The 19,683-nt window shown below is 39.9% G+C and overlaps 1 pseudogene across 1 annotated transcript; it reads right to left on the bottom strand.

The window, feature by feature from the left end:
• Positions 1-8,551: 8,551 nt before the first annotated feature.
• Positions 8,552-18,977, bottom strand: LOC306878598 (frizzled-6-like; annotated as a pseudogene). Its single transcript, XR_013785866.1, has 8 exons — positions 18,511-18,977; positions 18,173-18,418; positions 16,233-16,429; positions 12,650-12,959; positions 10,925-11,600; positions 10,689-10,837; positions 10,127-10,468; positions 8,552-8,618 (listed from the first exon to the last, which is right to left on the bottom strand). The product of XR_013785866.1 is annotated as a frizzled-6-like (transcript).
• Positions 18,978-19,683: the final 706 nt, after the last annotated feature.

The following is a 19,683-nucleotide window of genomic DNA, read 5'->3' as shown; positions in this document are numbered from 1 at the left end:
TTTTTATACTTAATTTTTTGTTGCTGACACGTTCTTGTTTCTTTTTTGTCTTTTTCCTTTTTTTTGGCCATGGAATACAATTAAAATGAATATTAGTTCAATAATTTACAGTTTTCACCTCTGATATTATGACAGTTATTAAGTAATTGACAGTTATTAAGAATTAAAGTTACGCATTGAAGGAAGTATGCGCGCTGATGTGGTGATTTCAAAAAATAAATAAAAATAAAATGGAAAATAATAATTAATAAATAAATGTGTAAAACTAAGGAAAAAAATGCACTTTATATCTGTGACGATTAATGTTCCCGGTTCAGCCTTGAATGATTAATTGATTGCTTGATTGTTCTTCCCAGGGAAGTGTTCAGCTGTTTGGGGAGGGGGCGCGGCTGGGAAGTGTTCAGCTGTTTAGGGAGGGGGCGCGGCTGGGAAGTGTTCAGCTGTTTGGGGAGGGGGCGCGGCTGGGAAGTGTTCAGCTGTTTGGGGAGGGGGCGCGCCTGGGAAGTGTTCAGCTGTTTGGCACGGCAAGGCAAGTTTATTTATATAGCACGTTTAATACACAGTGGTAATTTAAAGTGCTTTACATAAAAGAAAGTGAAATAGACATTAAAAATCAATAAAAACATGGGAATAAAAATTATTTTAAAATTATATAGAAATTGATTTAAAATAAATTTAAAGAAAATTATTATACATAAAATTCATTGCAGTCAGTTCGGACATATAGCACAGTGCTCATTCAACAAATGCACAGTTAAACAGATGAGTTTTGAGTCTTGATTTAAATGTGGCTAATGTTTTAGCACATCTGATCTCTTCTGGAAGCTGGTTCCAACTGCGGGCCGCATAATAGCTAAAAGCAGACTCCCCTTGTTTTGTGTGAACCCTTGGTATTTCTAACTGACTCGATCCTAATGATCTGAGTGGTCTGTTCGGTTTATATTCAGTGAGCATATCAGCAATATATTTAGGTCCTGGGCCATTGAGTGACTTATAAACAAGTAAAAGTACTTTAACCTGTTAACCTTCAACCCCATTTAGGGCCTCGCAGGTGAAAATAACCTACCTGAATTAAAATGGTAACAGTTTGTGACAAAGTGTGCTTACACAAACAAATTAGGTATCTTTGGAAAGAAGAGACTCTGGGCTTTACTATCTATCATCCAGAGTTGATAATGCTCAAAAAGATAAAAAGTTATAGACACTGACGTGCCTTGAAAAATATTTTTCCACACTGAATGTTTTTTTATTTCATATACAAATACATGAAATAAGTCCTGGAGCAATCCAGAAAAGTAATGGATCGAAAGCCATGTGTCTCATCAGTTCATATTTCAAATTTGAAGAAGATACCATGAAAAATGAGATTCCTGCAATATTTTTTCTGAAACTATTTATAGTCCCCCCCACCCCCCTGTTTGAGGAAAAATAACCACCAAATGGATTACAGAATTATACAAGCTATTTTAGTCATTATACATGTTCCTGCATAGTTTTTCAATTATAAAATAATAGACAGATTTATTTGAGCACTAAAAAATACAAAAATAATTATTTGAGTAATAAAAAAGGAAAAAAAATAGAAAAAAAATGCTTTGTATATAGTATGTATACTGAAGTATTCTTCGTTATTCGTTATTACAATGATAAATATCACTGCCAGACGTGAAGTGATATTGCCAGACATGGTCATAGAGTCAGTAAACACACGCTGATGTGCTTCCATTCAGATTATAATCAAACAGATGGGCCATATAATCAATAATAGCTGATCAATGAATCACAATGATAGCCGTCATAGAGTCGCTAATAAACACGCTGATGTGCGTCCATACATATTATAATCATGCAGACACGGCCACATTCCCCACACAATACACACACACACATATAAAAAATGTAGAAGAAAAAAAAAACAGTTTTTTATGGATAAAGCAGATCGCTAAGTTATGCCCCGCTCAGATGACAGCGTGCGTCACAGAAGCGTCACTGCCGGCAGGAGGGAGCGCCAAATTCAAATAATCTATATTCCGCTTTTCTGAGACTTTTTTTTCCGTAGACGGTCTCATTATGTTTGTAAGACCGTATTCTACAACATCGTTTTGTTTTTTTACCACCAAGACGCTGTTTTTGAGCGTAATTTATTCCATAACGGACGCAAACAATAACTCTCTGAAGAAATGAAACGTAAACAAAGGAATATTCATCCTTATTACAACGTTATTGTTTCGCTGGACTAAAAGTGCTCGCTGGGATGTTTTTCTGTGGACCCTTACCTCTCTAACTAAACTGGGATTTCAGCAGTGGACGCGTTTGTGGCTCGTTATTACAATGATAAAGGTACGTACGGCTTTTTTACTCTGCGTGTTTGGATGTGTACTGCTTACACAAATGTAGCAAATTTGTGCCACTCATTCCTTATAAGCTTTCCATCGAAAAACAGCGATCTGTCGTCGATGCTTGATGCTTAGACTCTCAGAATGATATATAGTTTGTCAAGATTAACTTTGTCCCGTTTCATTTATTCTATTAGAAAACAATGACACATGCAAACAAAGAGCGTTCAGTGCGAGGTCGCTCTGGTGAAGGCTAACAGGTTAAAGTCAATCCTAAATGTAACTGGAAGCCGGTGTAAGGACCTGAGGACTGGTGTGATATGCTCAGATTTTCTGGTTCTAGTCAGAATCCTGGCAGCAGCATTCTGGATGAGCTGCAGTTATCTAATGGTCTTCTTGGGAAGGCCGGTGAGGAGACCATTACAGTAATCCACCCTGCTGGTGATAAAGGCATGAACAAGTTTCTCCAAGTCTTGACTGGAAACAAAACATCTAATTCTTGCAATGTTTTTGAGGTGATAGTATGCTGATTTAGTTACTGCTTTGACATTACTACTGAAACTAAGGTCGGTCTCCAGAATCACCCCAAGATTTCTGACTTGATTTTTAGTTGTTTGACCCCTAGAGTCAAGGTATGCATTCACCTTGAGAACTTCATCTTTGTTTCCAAATGCAATGACTTCAGTTTTCTCCTTGTTTAACTGAAGGAAGTTCTGGCACATCCAACTGTTAATTTCATCAATGCATTGGCAGAGGGAGTCAAAGGGGCTGTAGTCATTTGGAGATAAGGCTAGGTAAATCTGGGTATCATCAGCATAGCTGTGATAGGCAATTTGGTTCTTCCTCATTATCTGACTTACTGGAGCATATACAGGCTAAACAAGAGCGGTGCAAGAATTGAGCCTTGTGGGAATCCACATGTCATGGCCGTCCACTTAGACTTATGCTCTCCTATACTCACATAATAACCTCTCCCTTCTAAGTATGATCTGAGCCATTTGAGTGCCATCCCAGAAAGCCCGACCCAGTTTTCCAGTCTCTCTAGAAGTATGTTATGATCGACAGTGTCAAACGCAGCACTAAGATCTAGTAGTACCAGCACTGATATTTTGCCAGAATCAGAATTGAGGCGAATATCATTTATTATCTTAATGAGTGCTGTCTCTGTGCTGTGATGTGCTCGGAAACCAGATTGAAAATTGTTCAGGTATCCATTTGAGTTTAAGTAGTTGTTCAGCTGATTAAAAACTACCTTTTCAATAATATTACCTATGAAAGGAAGATTTGATATTGGTCTATAGTTGCTCAACATGGTGTTATCAAGATTGCGCTTTTTCAGAAAGGGCTTAACAACTGCAGTTTTAAGGGAGTTTGGAAAAGTCCCAGAAAGAAGTGAGACGTTCACCACTTCTAAGAGATCAGCTTCTAAACAGTTAAGCACATTTTTGAAAAAGGATGTGGGAAGTGTGTCAAGATAGCAGGTTGAAGATTTAAGGTGCTGTACTATTTCTTCCAAAATTTTGTTATCAATTTTTTTAAAAACACACAGTCACTTCTTTTTGAAATTGCAAAGAGTGCGAGTGTTGTTTAAGTTATTGTTTATAAGGTTTGAAAAGAAAGTCTGTCTAGCTGTGGCTAGTTCCACATTGAAAGCATGAAGGCTGTCTTTATAGATGCTATAGTGAATTTCGAGTTTCGTCTTCCGCCACATCCGCTCAGCTTTTCTGCATTGTCTTTTCATGCTTTGAACTGCTGTTGATTTTCTCCAAATTGATTTTTGTTTGCCCGTCTTCTTGCTGACCTTTATCGGGGCAATATCATCAATAACATTCTTAACTTTTGAGTTAAATGACTCCAGGAGAAGATCAACAGGGTCTGCAGAAATGCTTGGTGTTAATGATATTGCCTTCATAAATAGCGCACTGGTGTTCTCGTTAATGCATCTCTTACTGATAGCGACAGATCTAGATTCAGTGGTGACTGAGATCAATATATCAAAGAAAATACAGAAGTGATCAGATAGTGCTACATCCTTAATTACAATGGATGAGATGTTTAGACCTCTACTGATGAGTAAATCTAGAGTGTGTCCACGATTGTGTGTGGGTCCGTGCACATGCTGACTCGGGTCAAAAGTGTTTAAAATAGTTATAATTTCTTTTGTAGTTTTGATTTCTGCATTATCTATGTGAATATTAAAATCCCCTGCAATAGCAAAACAGTCAAACTCTAAGGAAATCATTGATAACAGTTCAGTGAACTCATCAACAAAGGCTGGAGAGTATTTTGGAGGCCTGTAAATAATGATAAACAGGGTGCATGGAGCACCTTTCAGCACAATGCCTAGGTGTTCAAAAGACAAATACTGACCAAATGACATTTGCTTGCACTGATAAACATCTTTAAACAGAGCAGCTACACCGCCACCTCTCCTAACAGTCCTGCAAACTGTTAGGAGAGGGGGGGGGCGCCTGAGAAGTGTTCAGCTGTTTGGGGAGGGGGCGCGCCTGGGTGTTTGGGGAGGGGGCGCGGCTGGGAAGTGTTCAGCTGTTTGGGGATTGGGCGCGGCTGGGAAGTGTTCAGCTGTTTGGGGAGGGGGCATGGCTGGGAAGTGTTCAGCTGTTTGGGGAGGGGGCGCGCCTGTGAATGAATGAATGAATGAATGAATGATGCATTTATATAGCGCTTTATTGTGTATAGCTGTACACCCAAAGCACTTTACAACCATGTGGGGGAGTCTCTCCTCAACCACCACCAGTGTGCAGCATCCACTTGGATGATGCGACGGCAGCCACACTACAACGACGCCAGTGCGCTCACCACACACCAGCTACAGATGGAGAGGAGAGAGAGTAATAGAGCCAATCAAGTGTATGGGGATTATTAGGAGGCCATGATAGAGGCCAGTAGAGGGAATTTGGCCAGGACACCGGGGTTACACCCCTACTCTTTACGAGAAGTGCCATGGGATTTTTAATGACCACAGAGGGTCAGGACCTCGGTTTTACGTCTCATCCGAAAGACGGTGCTTTTTTGACAGTATAGCGTCCCCGTCACTATACTGGGGCATTAGGACCCACACAGACCACAGGGTGAGCACCCCCTGCTGGCCTCACTGACACCTCTTCCAACAGCAACCTAGTTTTCACCGGAGGTCTCCCATCCAGGTACTGACCAGGCTCAACCCTGCTTAGCTTCAGTGGGCAACCAGTCTTGGGCTGCAGGGTGATATGGCTGTGGCATATCACAGGTGATGTGGCTGTGTGTTTGGGGAGGGGGCGAGCCTGGGAAATTTTCAGCTGTTTGGGGAGGGGGCGCGCCTGGGAAGTGTTCAGCTGTTTGGGGAGGGGGCGCGCCTGGGTGTTTGGGGAGGGGGCGTGGCTGGGAAGTGTCCAGCTATTTGGGGAGGGGGCGCGGCTGGTAAGTGTTCAGCTGTTTGAGGAGGGGGCGCACCTTGGAAGTGTTCAGCTGTTTGGGGAGGGGCCGGGCCTGGGAAGTGTTCAGCTGTTTGGGGAGGGGGCGCGGCTGGGAAGTGTTATGTGCTAATCACACATTCCCTGCTAATGATGGAGACAACATGTTCTCGAAGTCAATGACTGCGATGTAATGTATTTTAACGAAATACAGATATAATACATTTGTGATAAATGTGATAAAAACGGTATCAGTTATAAATGTGTGTCCTAAAAGTTAAATAGTTGATTTTCATATACTTTCCTGTATTTAAAAAATGCAGATGGCATTCCAAAGAGCTTATCAGTTAAAATGTGTTCATCGAATCGATTGTATCAGTTCATTAAGTCATGTTAAAGTGTCAGTTCATGTGGATAAAGTGTTTGAATGCCTGTACTGTTCATATGTTTGAAAGAACATTTTAAAGGAAAGTACCATGAACATGTTGCCAGTTAAAAATATATTTCATGTAGTTTAAACACTCTCATGTCACTCATGTTTCAGCTATGTTGAGATGGAAAAAAAACTTGATAAAATGTGTTGCAATGCTTTATATGTTTATGAAGAAAATACAGAGACTCTGATGGTGAAGCAGCAGCTCTGTGTTTTATTAACTATTCGCATCTCCCCTCATCAGGCGGTGAGGGCGCTACACTGACATCTTTTTGGCGGGACCTGTTGCCATGGTGAATCGTAATGACTTTTCATAGTCCTAGTGCACGCGCTTAACTCAGAGTCAACCTACTCAGAGTTGAGTAAACTAACACAATTCAGCTGCTCTTTAACCGAGTTTCCCATCTCAGAGTAAGTCAACTCAGAGTTCAAGTTTAAACTCAGAGTTGGTTGAACCTCCTTATTGAAACGGGCCCCTGAACTCTACAGGTTCAGAGTTAGTTCTGTTTAGCTTCAGAAGCTGATGTAGATGTGTGTAGTCCTTCTCCATTGATGGACATTCAAATGTATATTCTGCTAAAATATTTTTAAAAGCAGCACCGCAGCAGCAATTTTTGATTCAGCGCTGTCTGACTCCTCAAACTTGAAGCAAAATAGAGCTGCCATGAGCAAAGTAAACTGATTACATTATACACATCCTCAATCTTCATTTCACAGAACAGTAAGGGAAAGTAAAGCGTTATATATAAAAAAAAAAAAAACACTGCACAATTACACTTCAGGATATGAGAAATAAAGACCACATGCTGAAAACCTTTATTTTAAAAACTGAGAAACTTTATTTTAAAATAAGCCTTGAATTATAAAACATGACAGACAGACAGATAAAGCAATTCTTCATCTGCTAGATTCATTATACAGTATGCAATTGATAATATTACAATATGATATTACAATGATACTACAAATCTAATCAACTGACATTCTATCCTCCACCCAATATATTTGCACACCTTTTATTTACTGTATAAGAGGGACTTGTTAGATACAAGTATTTTGGTAACTACACAAGGTGCAAAAAACAAACAACTGACATTATAATGAACATCAACAGACCTCAGTCGAAGCAGATGCCATATTGCATTTAACACTGAAAACAGAACAGTCTTTACAATGGCATTTACGATATAAAGCTACTGGACTGCAAAACTTTCAAAACACTTTCATAGATTTTTTTTTTTTTTTGTCTACTGAAAGTAAGTTTTTTTGTTTTTTTAGATGTTTTATTAGCTGAACGATTAGCATGTTGTTAAAATAAAGTACAATCCATTGAACGCACTTTACTTCTCACAGCTTAATTTTAATTCCTGTCAAAAATTAAAAGTCGCTTTCCCGCCTATGGTCTGCCCACATTACATGTTAAAAAAACGCCATTTTTGCAAAGCAACGTCAAAAGATATTTTTGAAGGAAAAGCTGAGATACAACTGAAATGTTAAATGCCTTAATCTTCATAATTTTAATTTGAAGACTAAATCTTACTAGAGAACAGAGAAAGTTGATATTTGTAAACAATATTGCCGCTTTATCAGTTTATTCTATTGGGAAGTGTTTTTGGCATACAGTTAGAGCACTTATGCAAATTCTGTAGAAATTTTTAGAGCCTCTCATTTAAGAGTAAATCTTGAATTAAATCTGTTGCTTTTGTTCACAGATTCAGGTCAGAAGTTTCAGTGTTGAGACTATTCCAGTGATGAATCACTTAAAGTTTACAAATGTGTAATCTTGTTCCTACAAAAACTGAAAAATTCAAATTCAGATTGAAAATCTATATAGAACCTGTCAGTAAATATGAGCTGCATCACCATTAGAACATTAGTTTAGTGACTTTAGTTTAGTGACATACATACTGCCAAGTATGGTGACCCATACTCAGAATTTGTGCTTTGCATTTAACCCATCCAACGTGCACACGCACAGCAGTGAACACACACACACCGTGAACACACACCCGGAGCAGTGGGCAGCCATTTATGCTGCGGCGCCCGGGAGCAGTTGGGGGTTCGGTGCCTTGCTCAAGGGCACCTCAGTCGTGGTATTGAGGGTGGAGAGAGCGCTGGACATTCACTCCCCCCACCAACAATCCCTGCCGGCCCGAGACTCGAACCCGCAACCTTTGGATTACGAGTCCGACTCTCTAACCATTAGGCCACGACTTCCCCACATTATAACTTACAGTAGTGTACAGGAATTAAAACGAATCTTCCAGTGATGCAGACATCAATAATGAAAATGCACAGATAACAAGGAAGGCAGAGCCAGGAGTCTCTCTCCTTCACCTCCATTCAGACGCAAAGCCGATCCAGAGATTTCATTGGGTGTTGGTGCAGTGGGCGGGGCTCTGGTCAGCCTCCAGCAAATCATCGTTGTGCTTCAACCTTCAAAAAGCAATTAAAGTAGGTGTTACAAACGGTGAGAAAAACGAAACATCTGGGGGCCGTATTCACAAAACATCTTAAGCTCATAACTCGCCGATTTAGGAAAAAATCTTAAAAATAATGGGCATGTCTTCAAGAGTATTTCACAAAGTGTTTTAGTGCTAAAACTAGCTCCTAAATCTGTGAAAGGTTCAGAGTAGTGAAGAGGAGTCCTAAGACACTAAGACTGAACCACAAACTATAAGTGAAGTGACATACTGCCAAGTATGGTGACCCATACTCGGAATTCGTGCTCTGCATTTAACCCATCCAACGTGCATACACAAAGCAGTGAACACACACACACACAGCACTGAACACACACACACCGTGAACACACACACGGAGCAGTGGGCAGCCATTTATGCTGCGGCACCCGGGGAGCAGTTGGGTGCCTTGCTCAAGGGCACCTCAGTCGTGGTATTGAGGGTGGAGAGAGCGCTGGACATTCACTCCCCCACCTACAATCCCTGCCGGCCCAAGACTCGAACCCGCAACCTTTGGATTACGAGTCCGACTCTCTAACCATTAGGCCACGACTTCCCCACATCTGGGGAAGTCGTGGCCTTCCCCTATCTGCCTCGGAACGTAAGCATTTTAGAAATATTTGACGATAATGAGCTTTTAAAAAAGGTATCACCTTTGGTTCTGGAGGTTACCCCAACTCCAGATTTTCCTTTGATTATATCCTTGTTTTCATTAACCAGCTGGGCAAGAAAAAACAGCTGTTCTTGTGTCCAGTTTGGTTTTCTTTCACGTTTGCATTTCTTACTGTCAGCCGTGATTATTCTACTCTGTTAATTAAAAGGCTGTTTATTTGCATATTCACTAATTATGAGAAGCACACATGTAAGAGGCTGACAATTAGCTAAACATATACTTGTTTAATTAGTGACACTTAGCCTGCATTTTAAAATCTTTATTTGAATGTGGAAATTATTTTTTTTTATTTTTAAACCTATATTTGAATATGGCAAAATATGGTGCTCTACAATATTCCTATGAATAAATCTCTGACAGAGACTATCAGCCAATCACTGTGTGCATAGTTAATAAGCATGCTGACATCATCCATAGCAACGAGGTAAACCCCGCCCCCTTGCTCTGATCTCAAGACTTCTCTCTATTCCTTAGTAAAAGTTTGTCTCAGCAGCTTTGTGAATAGGGTTTAAGAGAAAACTCTTTGCTAAAAACTTTTACTGCTATTTAGGAGAACACTTAGTGGTAAGAAAATGTTTTGTGAATACGGGCCCTGTTGAGATCATCTGTCAAATGAAAGGAATGTTGCAGGTTCAACTAGTTCATCTTATTGGTCTCTCAAGCATGGACAGATGAGCGGGACAGAAAACATTCTGAAATGTGAAGCTTGTATTTATACAAATTCTTTAATATAAAGTAAGAGTTATTTGATACTCTTAATACTCTTAGTATTGATGTTGCTAGTGGAAGGCTGTTTCATCTAAACAGACCTGTGTGAGGTTTGAGTGTGGCTGCTGATGCGGCTGGAACTGTTGGCTTTACTGTGTCTCTCAGCGGCTGCCGCTGATACGATGCGCTCCTGAGTGGACGTCTCCGAGGAACCATGCGGATCAGAGATGCTCTGGCTTGGAATGCAGTGGTTGCGGATCGCCGTGGAGACAGGAGTGTTGCCGTGGTTACTGGTGGCAGGTGTGTGCATGCCTGTACTGGTGCCCATGGACTTGGATATGACCTTCAGCTTGTGCGAGGAGGACTTGTGCTGCACGTGGCTGTTGTGCTTGAGGAAGAACTCGCAGGACTCCTGCAGAACGCGCCGACTCTCGCTGATGGGACTGAAGCACAAACAGAAGGAGAACATTTATTATACAGTTTTTACACATGCAAAAAAATAGCTTCCTAAACTTGAAGCCCTGCTGTGAACACCCTTTTGCACCTATATCAATACCTTTGCATGTGGGTGATTTATTTGTTGTTTACATCATATGCACTGCAAGGGGAGACAAACTAAACACTCTCTTTCTATGTCATGAATGGTTGTGTTAGTAGTCTTACTCTTTCTTGCGTTTTCTCTTGAAGAATGACGCCCACTCTGAGCAGGTTTTCTTACTGCTGACCCAGAACACGGCTGATATTCCCACCACCAGCGTCATCAGATATTTAATGAGAAACAGCGAGAGCTCAGGCTGCTCCACATCAATACTCTACAAAAAGACAAAAAAGAAGTCAATCAGTGGGAGACTAAATGCTCTGGTAATGTCAGCATCTACAGGTCAGGACTAGGGTCTCACGCGGCGGGAGCAGGGAATGCTGTATTCCTGGCAGTGCCGGTGGATCCAGCTGTTCTCCCAGCGGCTGTGGTGGGCTTGTTCGAACAGATAGCAGCCCAGCAGCACCAGCAGAGGCAGCAGGTACGCCGATGCGGATCATGAACTTCTTCAGCTTCTCCTGGTTTTGCTCGTCATGCTGGATCACCTGACGGACGCGGTTCAGAGACATGATGCCAGCGAGCAGCAGCGAGAGGCCGGCCAGCACGGAGATGGCCAGCGGAGCTACCACAAACCAGCGGAGCACTGTGAGATCATAGAGACCCACAAAACACACGCCGCTGATGCCATCTCCCTCCACCTTCTCCAGCGCCAGCAGCATGATGGTGAGCGCTCCGGGAAGACCCCAGGACACCGTGTGGAACCAGACCGACGACTTCTCTATCGCTTCACAGCTCTACTTCGGCCCCGCGGCCAGAATCCAGGTGATGGTCAGAACCACCCACCACACCATTCCCGCAGTGGAGAAGAAATACAGAAGCATGAAGAGCAGCGAGCAGACGCGACTCTGGGCTCCCAGCACAGCCGTCCACATGCGGCCTGGCAGACTCGGCTCGTTACAGGCCGCCTCATCATCCAGCAGAAAACCAACAAAATAGACCAGAGATACGAAACTGTAGCAGACGGAGTAGAAGATGATGATAAGGTACAGACATAAAAGATTGGCTTAATTTAAATTTTCTGCAACTTAACACAAACAAAACTGAGATCATTTTTATTGGAACTCCTACACTTACCAGCAGTGTTTCTACCAATTTCACCTGTGAGATTGCAGGCTCTCTCATCAAATCTTCAAGTATTGTTAAAAATTTAGGTGTAATCTTTGACTCCACACTCTCCTTTCAGTCTCATATTAACTTCATCACTAAATCTGCATTCTTTCATTTACGCCGCATTGCCCAACTCCGTCCTTTCCTCAGTACCATAGATGCTGAAACGATTATCCATGCATTTGTTTCATCACGTCTTGATTACTGTAATGCCCTCTTCATTGGTTTACCTGCCAGCTCCATCTCTAGATTACAATACATTCAAAACTCTGCTGCTAGAATACTCACTCATACCAAACGTTCTGCTCACATCACCCCAATTTTGTATGATCTCCACTGGCTCCCAGTTGCCTACCGTATTAAATTCAAAATTCTCCTGCTCGCTTTTAAATCCTTGCATGGCTTAGCTCCCCCTTATCTGTGTAATTTGCTTGTCCCCTACACCCCGACTCGTTCACTACGTTCCTCTGACTCTGGCCTTCTCGTTGTCCCTCGGCACCGCCTTTCTTCAATGGGGGGCAGATCATTCAGTATTATTGCACCCAAACTCTGGAATTCCCTCCCTCGCTCACTTTGCTGTATTAACAATATCTCAGAATTTAAATCACTACTCAAAACTCACTTGTTTTCTGAATGCTATACCTTTGATTACTGATACCATGCTTTGTCTAATGAACTTGTTCTTTTCATGCTTTGTCGCTTCAGTCTGCTCTGCTTTGTATTTGTATTTTTGTTATGTTTGACTCTTTATCGGTATGTTGCCCTGTCCATATAATGCTCCTTTACTGTATCTATACTTATTGTTATCCATCTATGCTTACGTGAATTGTCTCTTCTTTAAATGTACATTGTAAAGTGTCCTTGAGCACTGGAAAGGCGCTATATAAATAAAACTTATTATTATTATTATTATTATGATGGGCCGCTCAGGGTAGCGAAAACGCTTCACATCAATGAGGAAGGTTAAAAATGTGAACAGAGTTGCACATAAGCACACAATGGAACACACGCCGATGAAGGTCTTGGCGAACTGAACTTCTTGAGGTTTAAGGTACATGTTGTGGCACGGCGGAGCGCAGTCTTTAGCCCCGAGGAAAGAGCCGCCCTGACCGGGCCGAGTCTTCAGCTGAAGGGGACACCAGAAGCCCAGATCCCGGCCGGAGGACAGAGAGCTTCTGGAGGTGGTCATCTCCACGGCTGAATTCACAGAACTGTGACATGACTCCAATCTGAAAAACCAACAACGTGCACATCATAATAATTTACAGCTCTGAAAACATACACAGTCCGACTCACAAACCAAGGGGCTTAACTGGAAAAAAAAAACCATCACTATTTTAATAATCAATTATTTTAACAATCAATGAATCAGCTTTATTATAATTTCTAGGGATGCACTGAAATTAAAATTCTCGGCGAAAGCTAAACGAAATGAAACCCTGGGCCAAGGGCCGAGGGCCGAATACCGAACATGGTTTTTCACATCTTTACCCCCCATGTATTTTGCCAATTTTTTCACCATTGCATAAATGTAATTTTTGACAAGCATGCGAGTAATCTGATATTTTTTTGTAATAAAAATAGACCTAAGTGAAAAACAGGCTTTAGTATGACTATATTTAAATATATTGCCTTTATATGCCTTAAATATATGTCTTGACATAATATAACAAACTTATAGTGCCCCTATTATGCCTTTTCGAATATTACCTTTCATGCAGTGTGTCATGTAGCTGTATGTGAACATAAAATATCTGCAAAGTTGTGAAGCCGACAGTGCACAATAAATAAAGTTATTGTCTATCAAAAAAAAGAGTCGGCTCACAATCACCTAAACAAGTTGTCAGGAATTTGAATCTTATTCTGTTACGGCTGTACGTCACAAAGTAACACATTTGCATAATGTCTGCCCACATTCTCGCGAACAACTTGCCCGTTCACAAACCCAGTAAAATTTCTGTGTGGTTAACATCATGTCGAGAAGACGCTGGCTGTATCCGAAATCGCCCCCTATACCCTCATTCACTATTCCTTACATTAGTCCACTCATACAGTTCACTTGAAGGAGTGAATGAAAACGAGTGAGTGAATTCGGACACTGAGTGCACCGTAAGGACTGCCGCTTTTGCATCGTTTGCTTGCTGTTAAATAATCATTTGGAACGGGCAGCTCCAATAGTAATATTGAAGGATATATCTTGAACTCTGTCACGGATATTATGTATAAACACTAATAGTCAATTTACAACTAATTTTGTAAAATTTGTTGTATTATGCCGTGGACGAGCGCTTCTAAAACGTTCTGCTCCTGCTCTTGTTGATCAGCCACTTCAACCGTTTCATCAACAGACTCCGGCTGGAATTAAGTTAAGGTCCAATCGATACCATCTTTTCTATATATTGACAAGTCTCTGTCATTCTGTTATGGCAATGGGCGTTTCGTTTCCGATACTCACTGTATGCTGTAGACCAATCACAAAGGACTGCGCCATCTGACCAATCACAGCAGTGAGGGCTCACGGAAAGGATGGGTTTAGAGAGACTGATTTTTTCGAACTGCTTCGCACATTTAGAAATGAGGTCAAACTAAATAGATTTTTTTTTTAACCTTGGATTCATGTAAACCTGTTTTAGGAGACTCATAAAACAATATTAGCAGCCTTAAAAATGGCATAATAGGGGCACTTTAAGTACCTTCAGTATTATAACAAATACCTACAGAGTGCCAGCGGTGCGTGATTCAGCGAATACAGTGTGATTCAACAACGTTTAAATCTATTTAATTTTAATATTTGGCCACATGCAAACTGAGGGTTTAAACTTTTATTATCGCGATGTACAACAAACAGCATATAGAAATGTGCTGATGTATTCTCATGTTGGTGTGGGTTTCTAAACACTTTACATTATAAATCTAGTGAGATAACGCACACTGTTTTCCCAGATGAATGTTAAGCAACCCTAACTCACAGTATGCAGAGGAGTATGTGGACCGAGCTGCTGAGAAGCAGACGCACTCCATGCTTGTAAATGATAACAGTGCAACACAAATGAAACGCAAATAAACAGCACATTGCAATAAAAGACCGAACAATATATTGCAAGCACTTCAATTTCTTAAAGTCAAATTCAAGTACTTCATGCACTTTAAGCACCTTTTACGAACAAATAATGAAAACTTTTTTTTTTTTACTATTTTCAGCCAAACTATTTCGGTTGCCGAACATTCAGTGCATCCCTAATAATTATCACATTACATTTATGGTTCTTACAAAACAAAACTACATTTAGGATTTCATTTACATCCCATGCGTGGGTAGGGGTGTGCGATATATATCATCAGTGATTTACAGAATGCATTGACTGTGTTCTTTCACTGCATGATTCAGTCTATTAAAATACATTTAGAATGATCACAAATTCAAGACATGGGGGCAGAAAATGTATATATTTTGTACCACTTCATAAAGTTAATCAATTTCACATGAAGAGCGTAGTTTTTCTCCCCCAAAAACTACCATGATTACAAATGTGATATTGATTTTTTTACACCAGTTCAATAAACAAGAAGTTAATTAAGAGACTTACGTTTTAGACACTATATTGCCTGTTTTTGCTCTATTTCGACAACAACATTAATTCCAAACACAGCCACAGCACTGTTTTGTGTCTCTGAGCAACATGGTGTTTCGTTCCTGAATGAATCAACCATTTAAATGATTCGATTCAATCGCAATGACTCACTAATTAACACTGACTTGCTGCCACCTACCTTTTAATTTCCCATTTAAAGTATCTTTTATTATTTAAATAATTTCTAATATCAATATTCAACATTTTAGGTTTAATTTATCAAAACATTACTTATGCATTTGTAATTGCAGGTTAATTGCATTCATGTCTTGCATTCAATTTCATTTGCTTGGTAACAGCCCAAATGTCTTATTATTCTAATTCACTGATTAAATGTAAGAATTTGACCTTAAAAGAAAATGGACACTTTATAAACTTTTTATTTAAAAAAAGGCTTTATAAATGTAACAATGCCCATAAAAATATAAAAATCTGTTTAACCTTATTGGAAAAGATTAATTTCTATCGGTGTGAACTGAACACCACAGAATATGAAGAATATCAGAAACTTTAGGAGTCAGCTGTCCACGGCAGTCCTTAAGATACCAGCACAATAACTCACTCAGGTAAATATCGTTTAATTATCTTTATCGATAAAATACCAGAAAATATTTAGATATTATTTTTATTTTTAGCCCTATGCGTGGGTCATGCAGTTTCACTGTAAGCTCACGCTGTGGCCTCTGCTGCCCAAAGTGACACAAAATGAGATTATCCATCTCACAATACAGACTCAGTTAATCAATACTGAAATTTGTTGTTGTCAATTTTCTTTATTGACCACAAGAACATTTCTCTAACAGGAGACTGCTGATCTGAATCAGAATTTATTGGCAGGTATGCATACAAGGAATTTGTTGATCTGCTCACCGGTCACACTGCAGCTCAGACGGCCAGCTGATGCCGAAGGTCAGCATGTCTCTGCTGCAGTCGGACAGCACTCGCTCACACAGCTCTCTGCAGGGCCGCAGGACACGCGTGTGGTCAGTGCATTCGGGAACAAACGCCTGGCACAGGAACAGATGCACCTCAGGAGAACAGAGCAGGCTGGCCAGCGGCATGAAGGGCTGCACACACACAAACAGAGACTGAAGGCTGTTTTTCTACATAGTTGGTTTCATGTCTTTTAAACGGATTCACACTTTCTTCCTCTAACTTAATAAAATCATTTAGTCTTTAAGAAATATTTTATGTTTGTTTACTGATTTATTTGGACAAGAAGGACAATGTAGATTCAGACGTTCATTATCAAAAAACAAAGCCCAACAGGAGTATCTGCTGACTGTATATTATCACTTACAGCGAGAAATAGTAAGAATGAATCCATAGAATCACAACATAACACTGTGTGTGTGTGTGTGTATACAAACAGTAATGACTGCAGACGGCTCTACCCTCCAGTTTCCTTCCTTCCTTCTCTCTCGTTTAAATCAAAGGCTGTAACAATGGGGATGAGGCCTTTCCTCTCGCGTATTACACAAAGCCCATTATTTGATACAACTACAAAAGCAGTGAAACCAATCCATGTGAGAATCGCAGGAATGTGCTCTGAAACACATCGAGACACGACTGGGTAAACACTGAACCGATGGTGAACAGATCAACATTCATCTCAACTGATCTCCACACTACAGTCGCAAAATATAAATGCTTGATATTTTGTGTTTTTAAAAGAACAGACATGTTACATTTTGAAAATATAAAATAAACCAAGGCATGTTTTCCATGTGCTCTTCCATAACTTATGCTGTTTTCAGAGCTCACATTAACAATTACTGCTTTCCAATTTAATTAGAATTATTTTAAAGTCTCTTCAAAGTGTGATGAGTATAAACTAGCGCTATCAACCTTAATCAGAATCAGAATGAGCTTTATTGCCAGGTATGTTTACACATACGAGGAATTTGTTATAGTGACAGAAGCTCCACAGTGCAACAGAATGACAGCGACAAGACAAGACACATAATAAAAACAATAAAAGGATAATATACAAATAGACAATGTACAAAATAGCAAAAAACAATATATAATATAGACAATTATGTATGTACAGTTATGATATGTGCAAATTTGAAATGTAAATAAATGTGTGTTAAATTATGTATTATAGTGTTGTGTGTTCCACGTTTATTGTCAAGTGTTCATGAGATGGACTAATCGCATCCAAAATAGAAGTTGTTGTGTACATAATATAGGTGTGTGTACTGTATATTTATCATGTATATATAAATACACACACATACACGTATATTTAAGGACAGTGTTATGTTTATATATTAAATGCATTTATATATATAATATATATTATATAAATATATGCATTAAATACATGTAAGCGTTTTCAAAATATATATGTGCATGTGCGTGTAGGGCTGTGTGGAAGGCAATTCATCTGTGATTATGAACGCGATATTGCATAGCTTGTCAGTGATCTACGGCTCTGTGTATTAAATGCCGCTCCATCTGAAAGCTCGAGATGGAGATTTACTACTAATCACACAACTGGCTTTACTGATGAGATGCGCATGACATTTGCATGCAATTTATCATGCAGCCCTATGTGTGTGTATTTATATATACATAACAAATATACACAGTACACTCACATATATACACAACAACTTCTATTTTAGATGCGATTAATCGTGATTAGGCTTGACAGCAGTGGTATACACTTAAATGAAAAGCACAACAACACATCCACTTAACATTTTTCATTACTAAAACTGAGCATTTAATTTATTGTGTATTATATGGTTAAGCCTCAGATGGATTCAAACGGCCTTCTAATGACCTTCAGCAAACACTACCTTCATCTTCACCGCAGCAATGTCCTGGTCATAGTGCTCCAGCATGTTGGGGAAGAAGGTGGTGTTGTAGGGCATGCCGTGGCACCATTGCACATGCACAGGCTCACAAGTGAAGGAAGTGTGGCTCATGCAAGAGTCCAGCATGAAGAAAGCGATGCTGAAGCACAGCAGGATCTGCATGGCAGACGCTGTTTGAGCCCAGAAGATTCAGGAGGATCTCAGAGTCATCAGATGAGCTCCAGTAACCTGCAAGACACAAGCATACACATTAACATCATCTGAGCACAGTCTCAGCTGCAGCACGAACATGAACAGAGAAACATCTGTGATAAACTTACCGCTAACTATTAAAAAATACCATGAAAAGCGCAAAACAAAAACTGACACTTAAGCGCGTTTCCGAAACTCTTATGAAATTCAGCGAATTCGGTTTGAACATCGAGAGATTACAAACTTACGATCATCTTGACCACTTATTAAAACAACGGGTTATCCGAACAGTCACATCCTGTAGAATCTTGCAGTGTTTGAATTATTGTGGTTTGGTTTCTTTAACGATCGTAAACAGCTCTGGAACAAGTCAAAGAAAACACGCAGCTTGTCTGACCTGAACACATCCACGGTCGCACAAACTCGGTTTATTTATTCTTCTACACCATTTCATCGAGTCTTACTAGACCTACACAGACCTGTACTTCATTCTCCATGCGTGACTCTATTCTGAAAGTCTCCATAAATCTGTAAACGATCCTCTTTGGGTCGAAGAGAAACAATCGCTTTCCTGGAGTTTTTGCTTCAGAAAAAAAGTCATTGTTGTCAGCGCATGCGCAGAAGAGCTCAGCTGGGAATGATTATATACTGTATATAAATCAGCGGTAACAACACTAAAGATGAGAGAAAAAATACTTCACTATCGTATTTGACTTAGGTTTACCCACATTTCTTTTTTACTCGCTTATGTTTGGTTACTCTTTTTACTTCACTGCGTTTTAACCAGAATTGAACTTTATTACTCCGATGCATTTCTCCAGACGCTTTCAATAAACTTGAAAAATAATAAGAAATAACAGCATGAAATGTAGCTGCATACTTTGTTTGAAAAGTTTAAAGTTATAGCCTTTGTAAGGTTTGTCCATGTGACAGAACCGTCCCACCTTGCTCACATAACGCAGAGAGTAAAATACAGTTATATTTCAATACCAAATCATGCACTATGAATGTTTGACAAAACCAGACATTTAATTTATGGTAAATACAAAACAGGGAAAACAATTAAAAATAAAATAACTCTCACACAAGCAAGAATGTGGGTACAGACATAAATGGCTCCAGCATCTTCACAGAGGACAAGTGGTTTGAAAGATGGAAAACACATTATTAACAATATCACAATGAAACCATAATTTATTGTTTTCTACAGGAAATGTGAGCAGTTTACTGGACATTGTTATGCAGTTGCGAAGGTGTTTCAAGTGTTTTAATGCATTGCTGTGTTGCTTTAGGGTGTTCTG

The sequence above is a fragment of the Barbus barbus genome (assembly GCF_936440315.1).
Source record: "Barbus barbus genome assembly, chromosome: 12".
NCBI lineage: Eukaryota > Metazoa > Chordata > Actinopteri > Cypriniformes > Cyprinidae > Barbus > Barbus barbus.
This window is presented reverse-complemented; position numbering and strand designations above follow the sequence as displayed.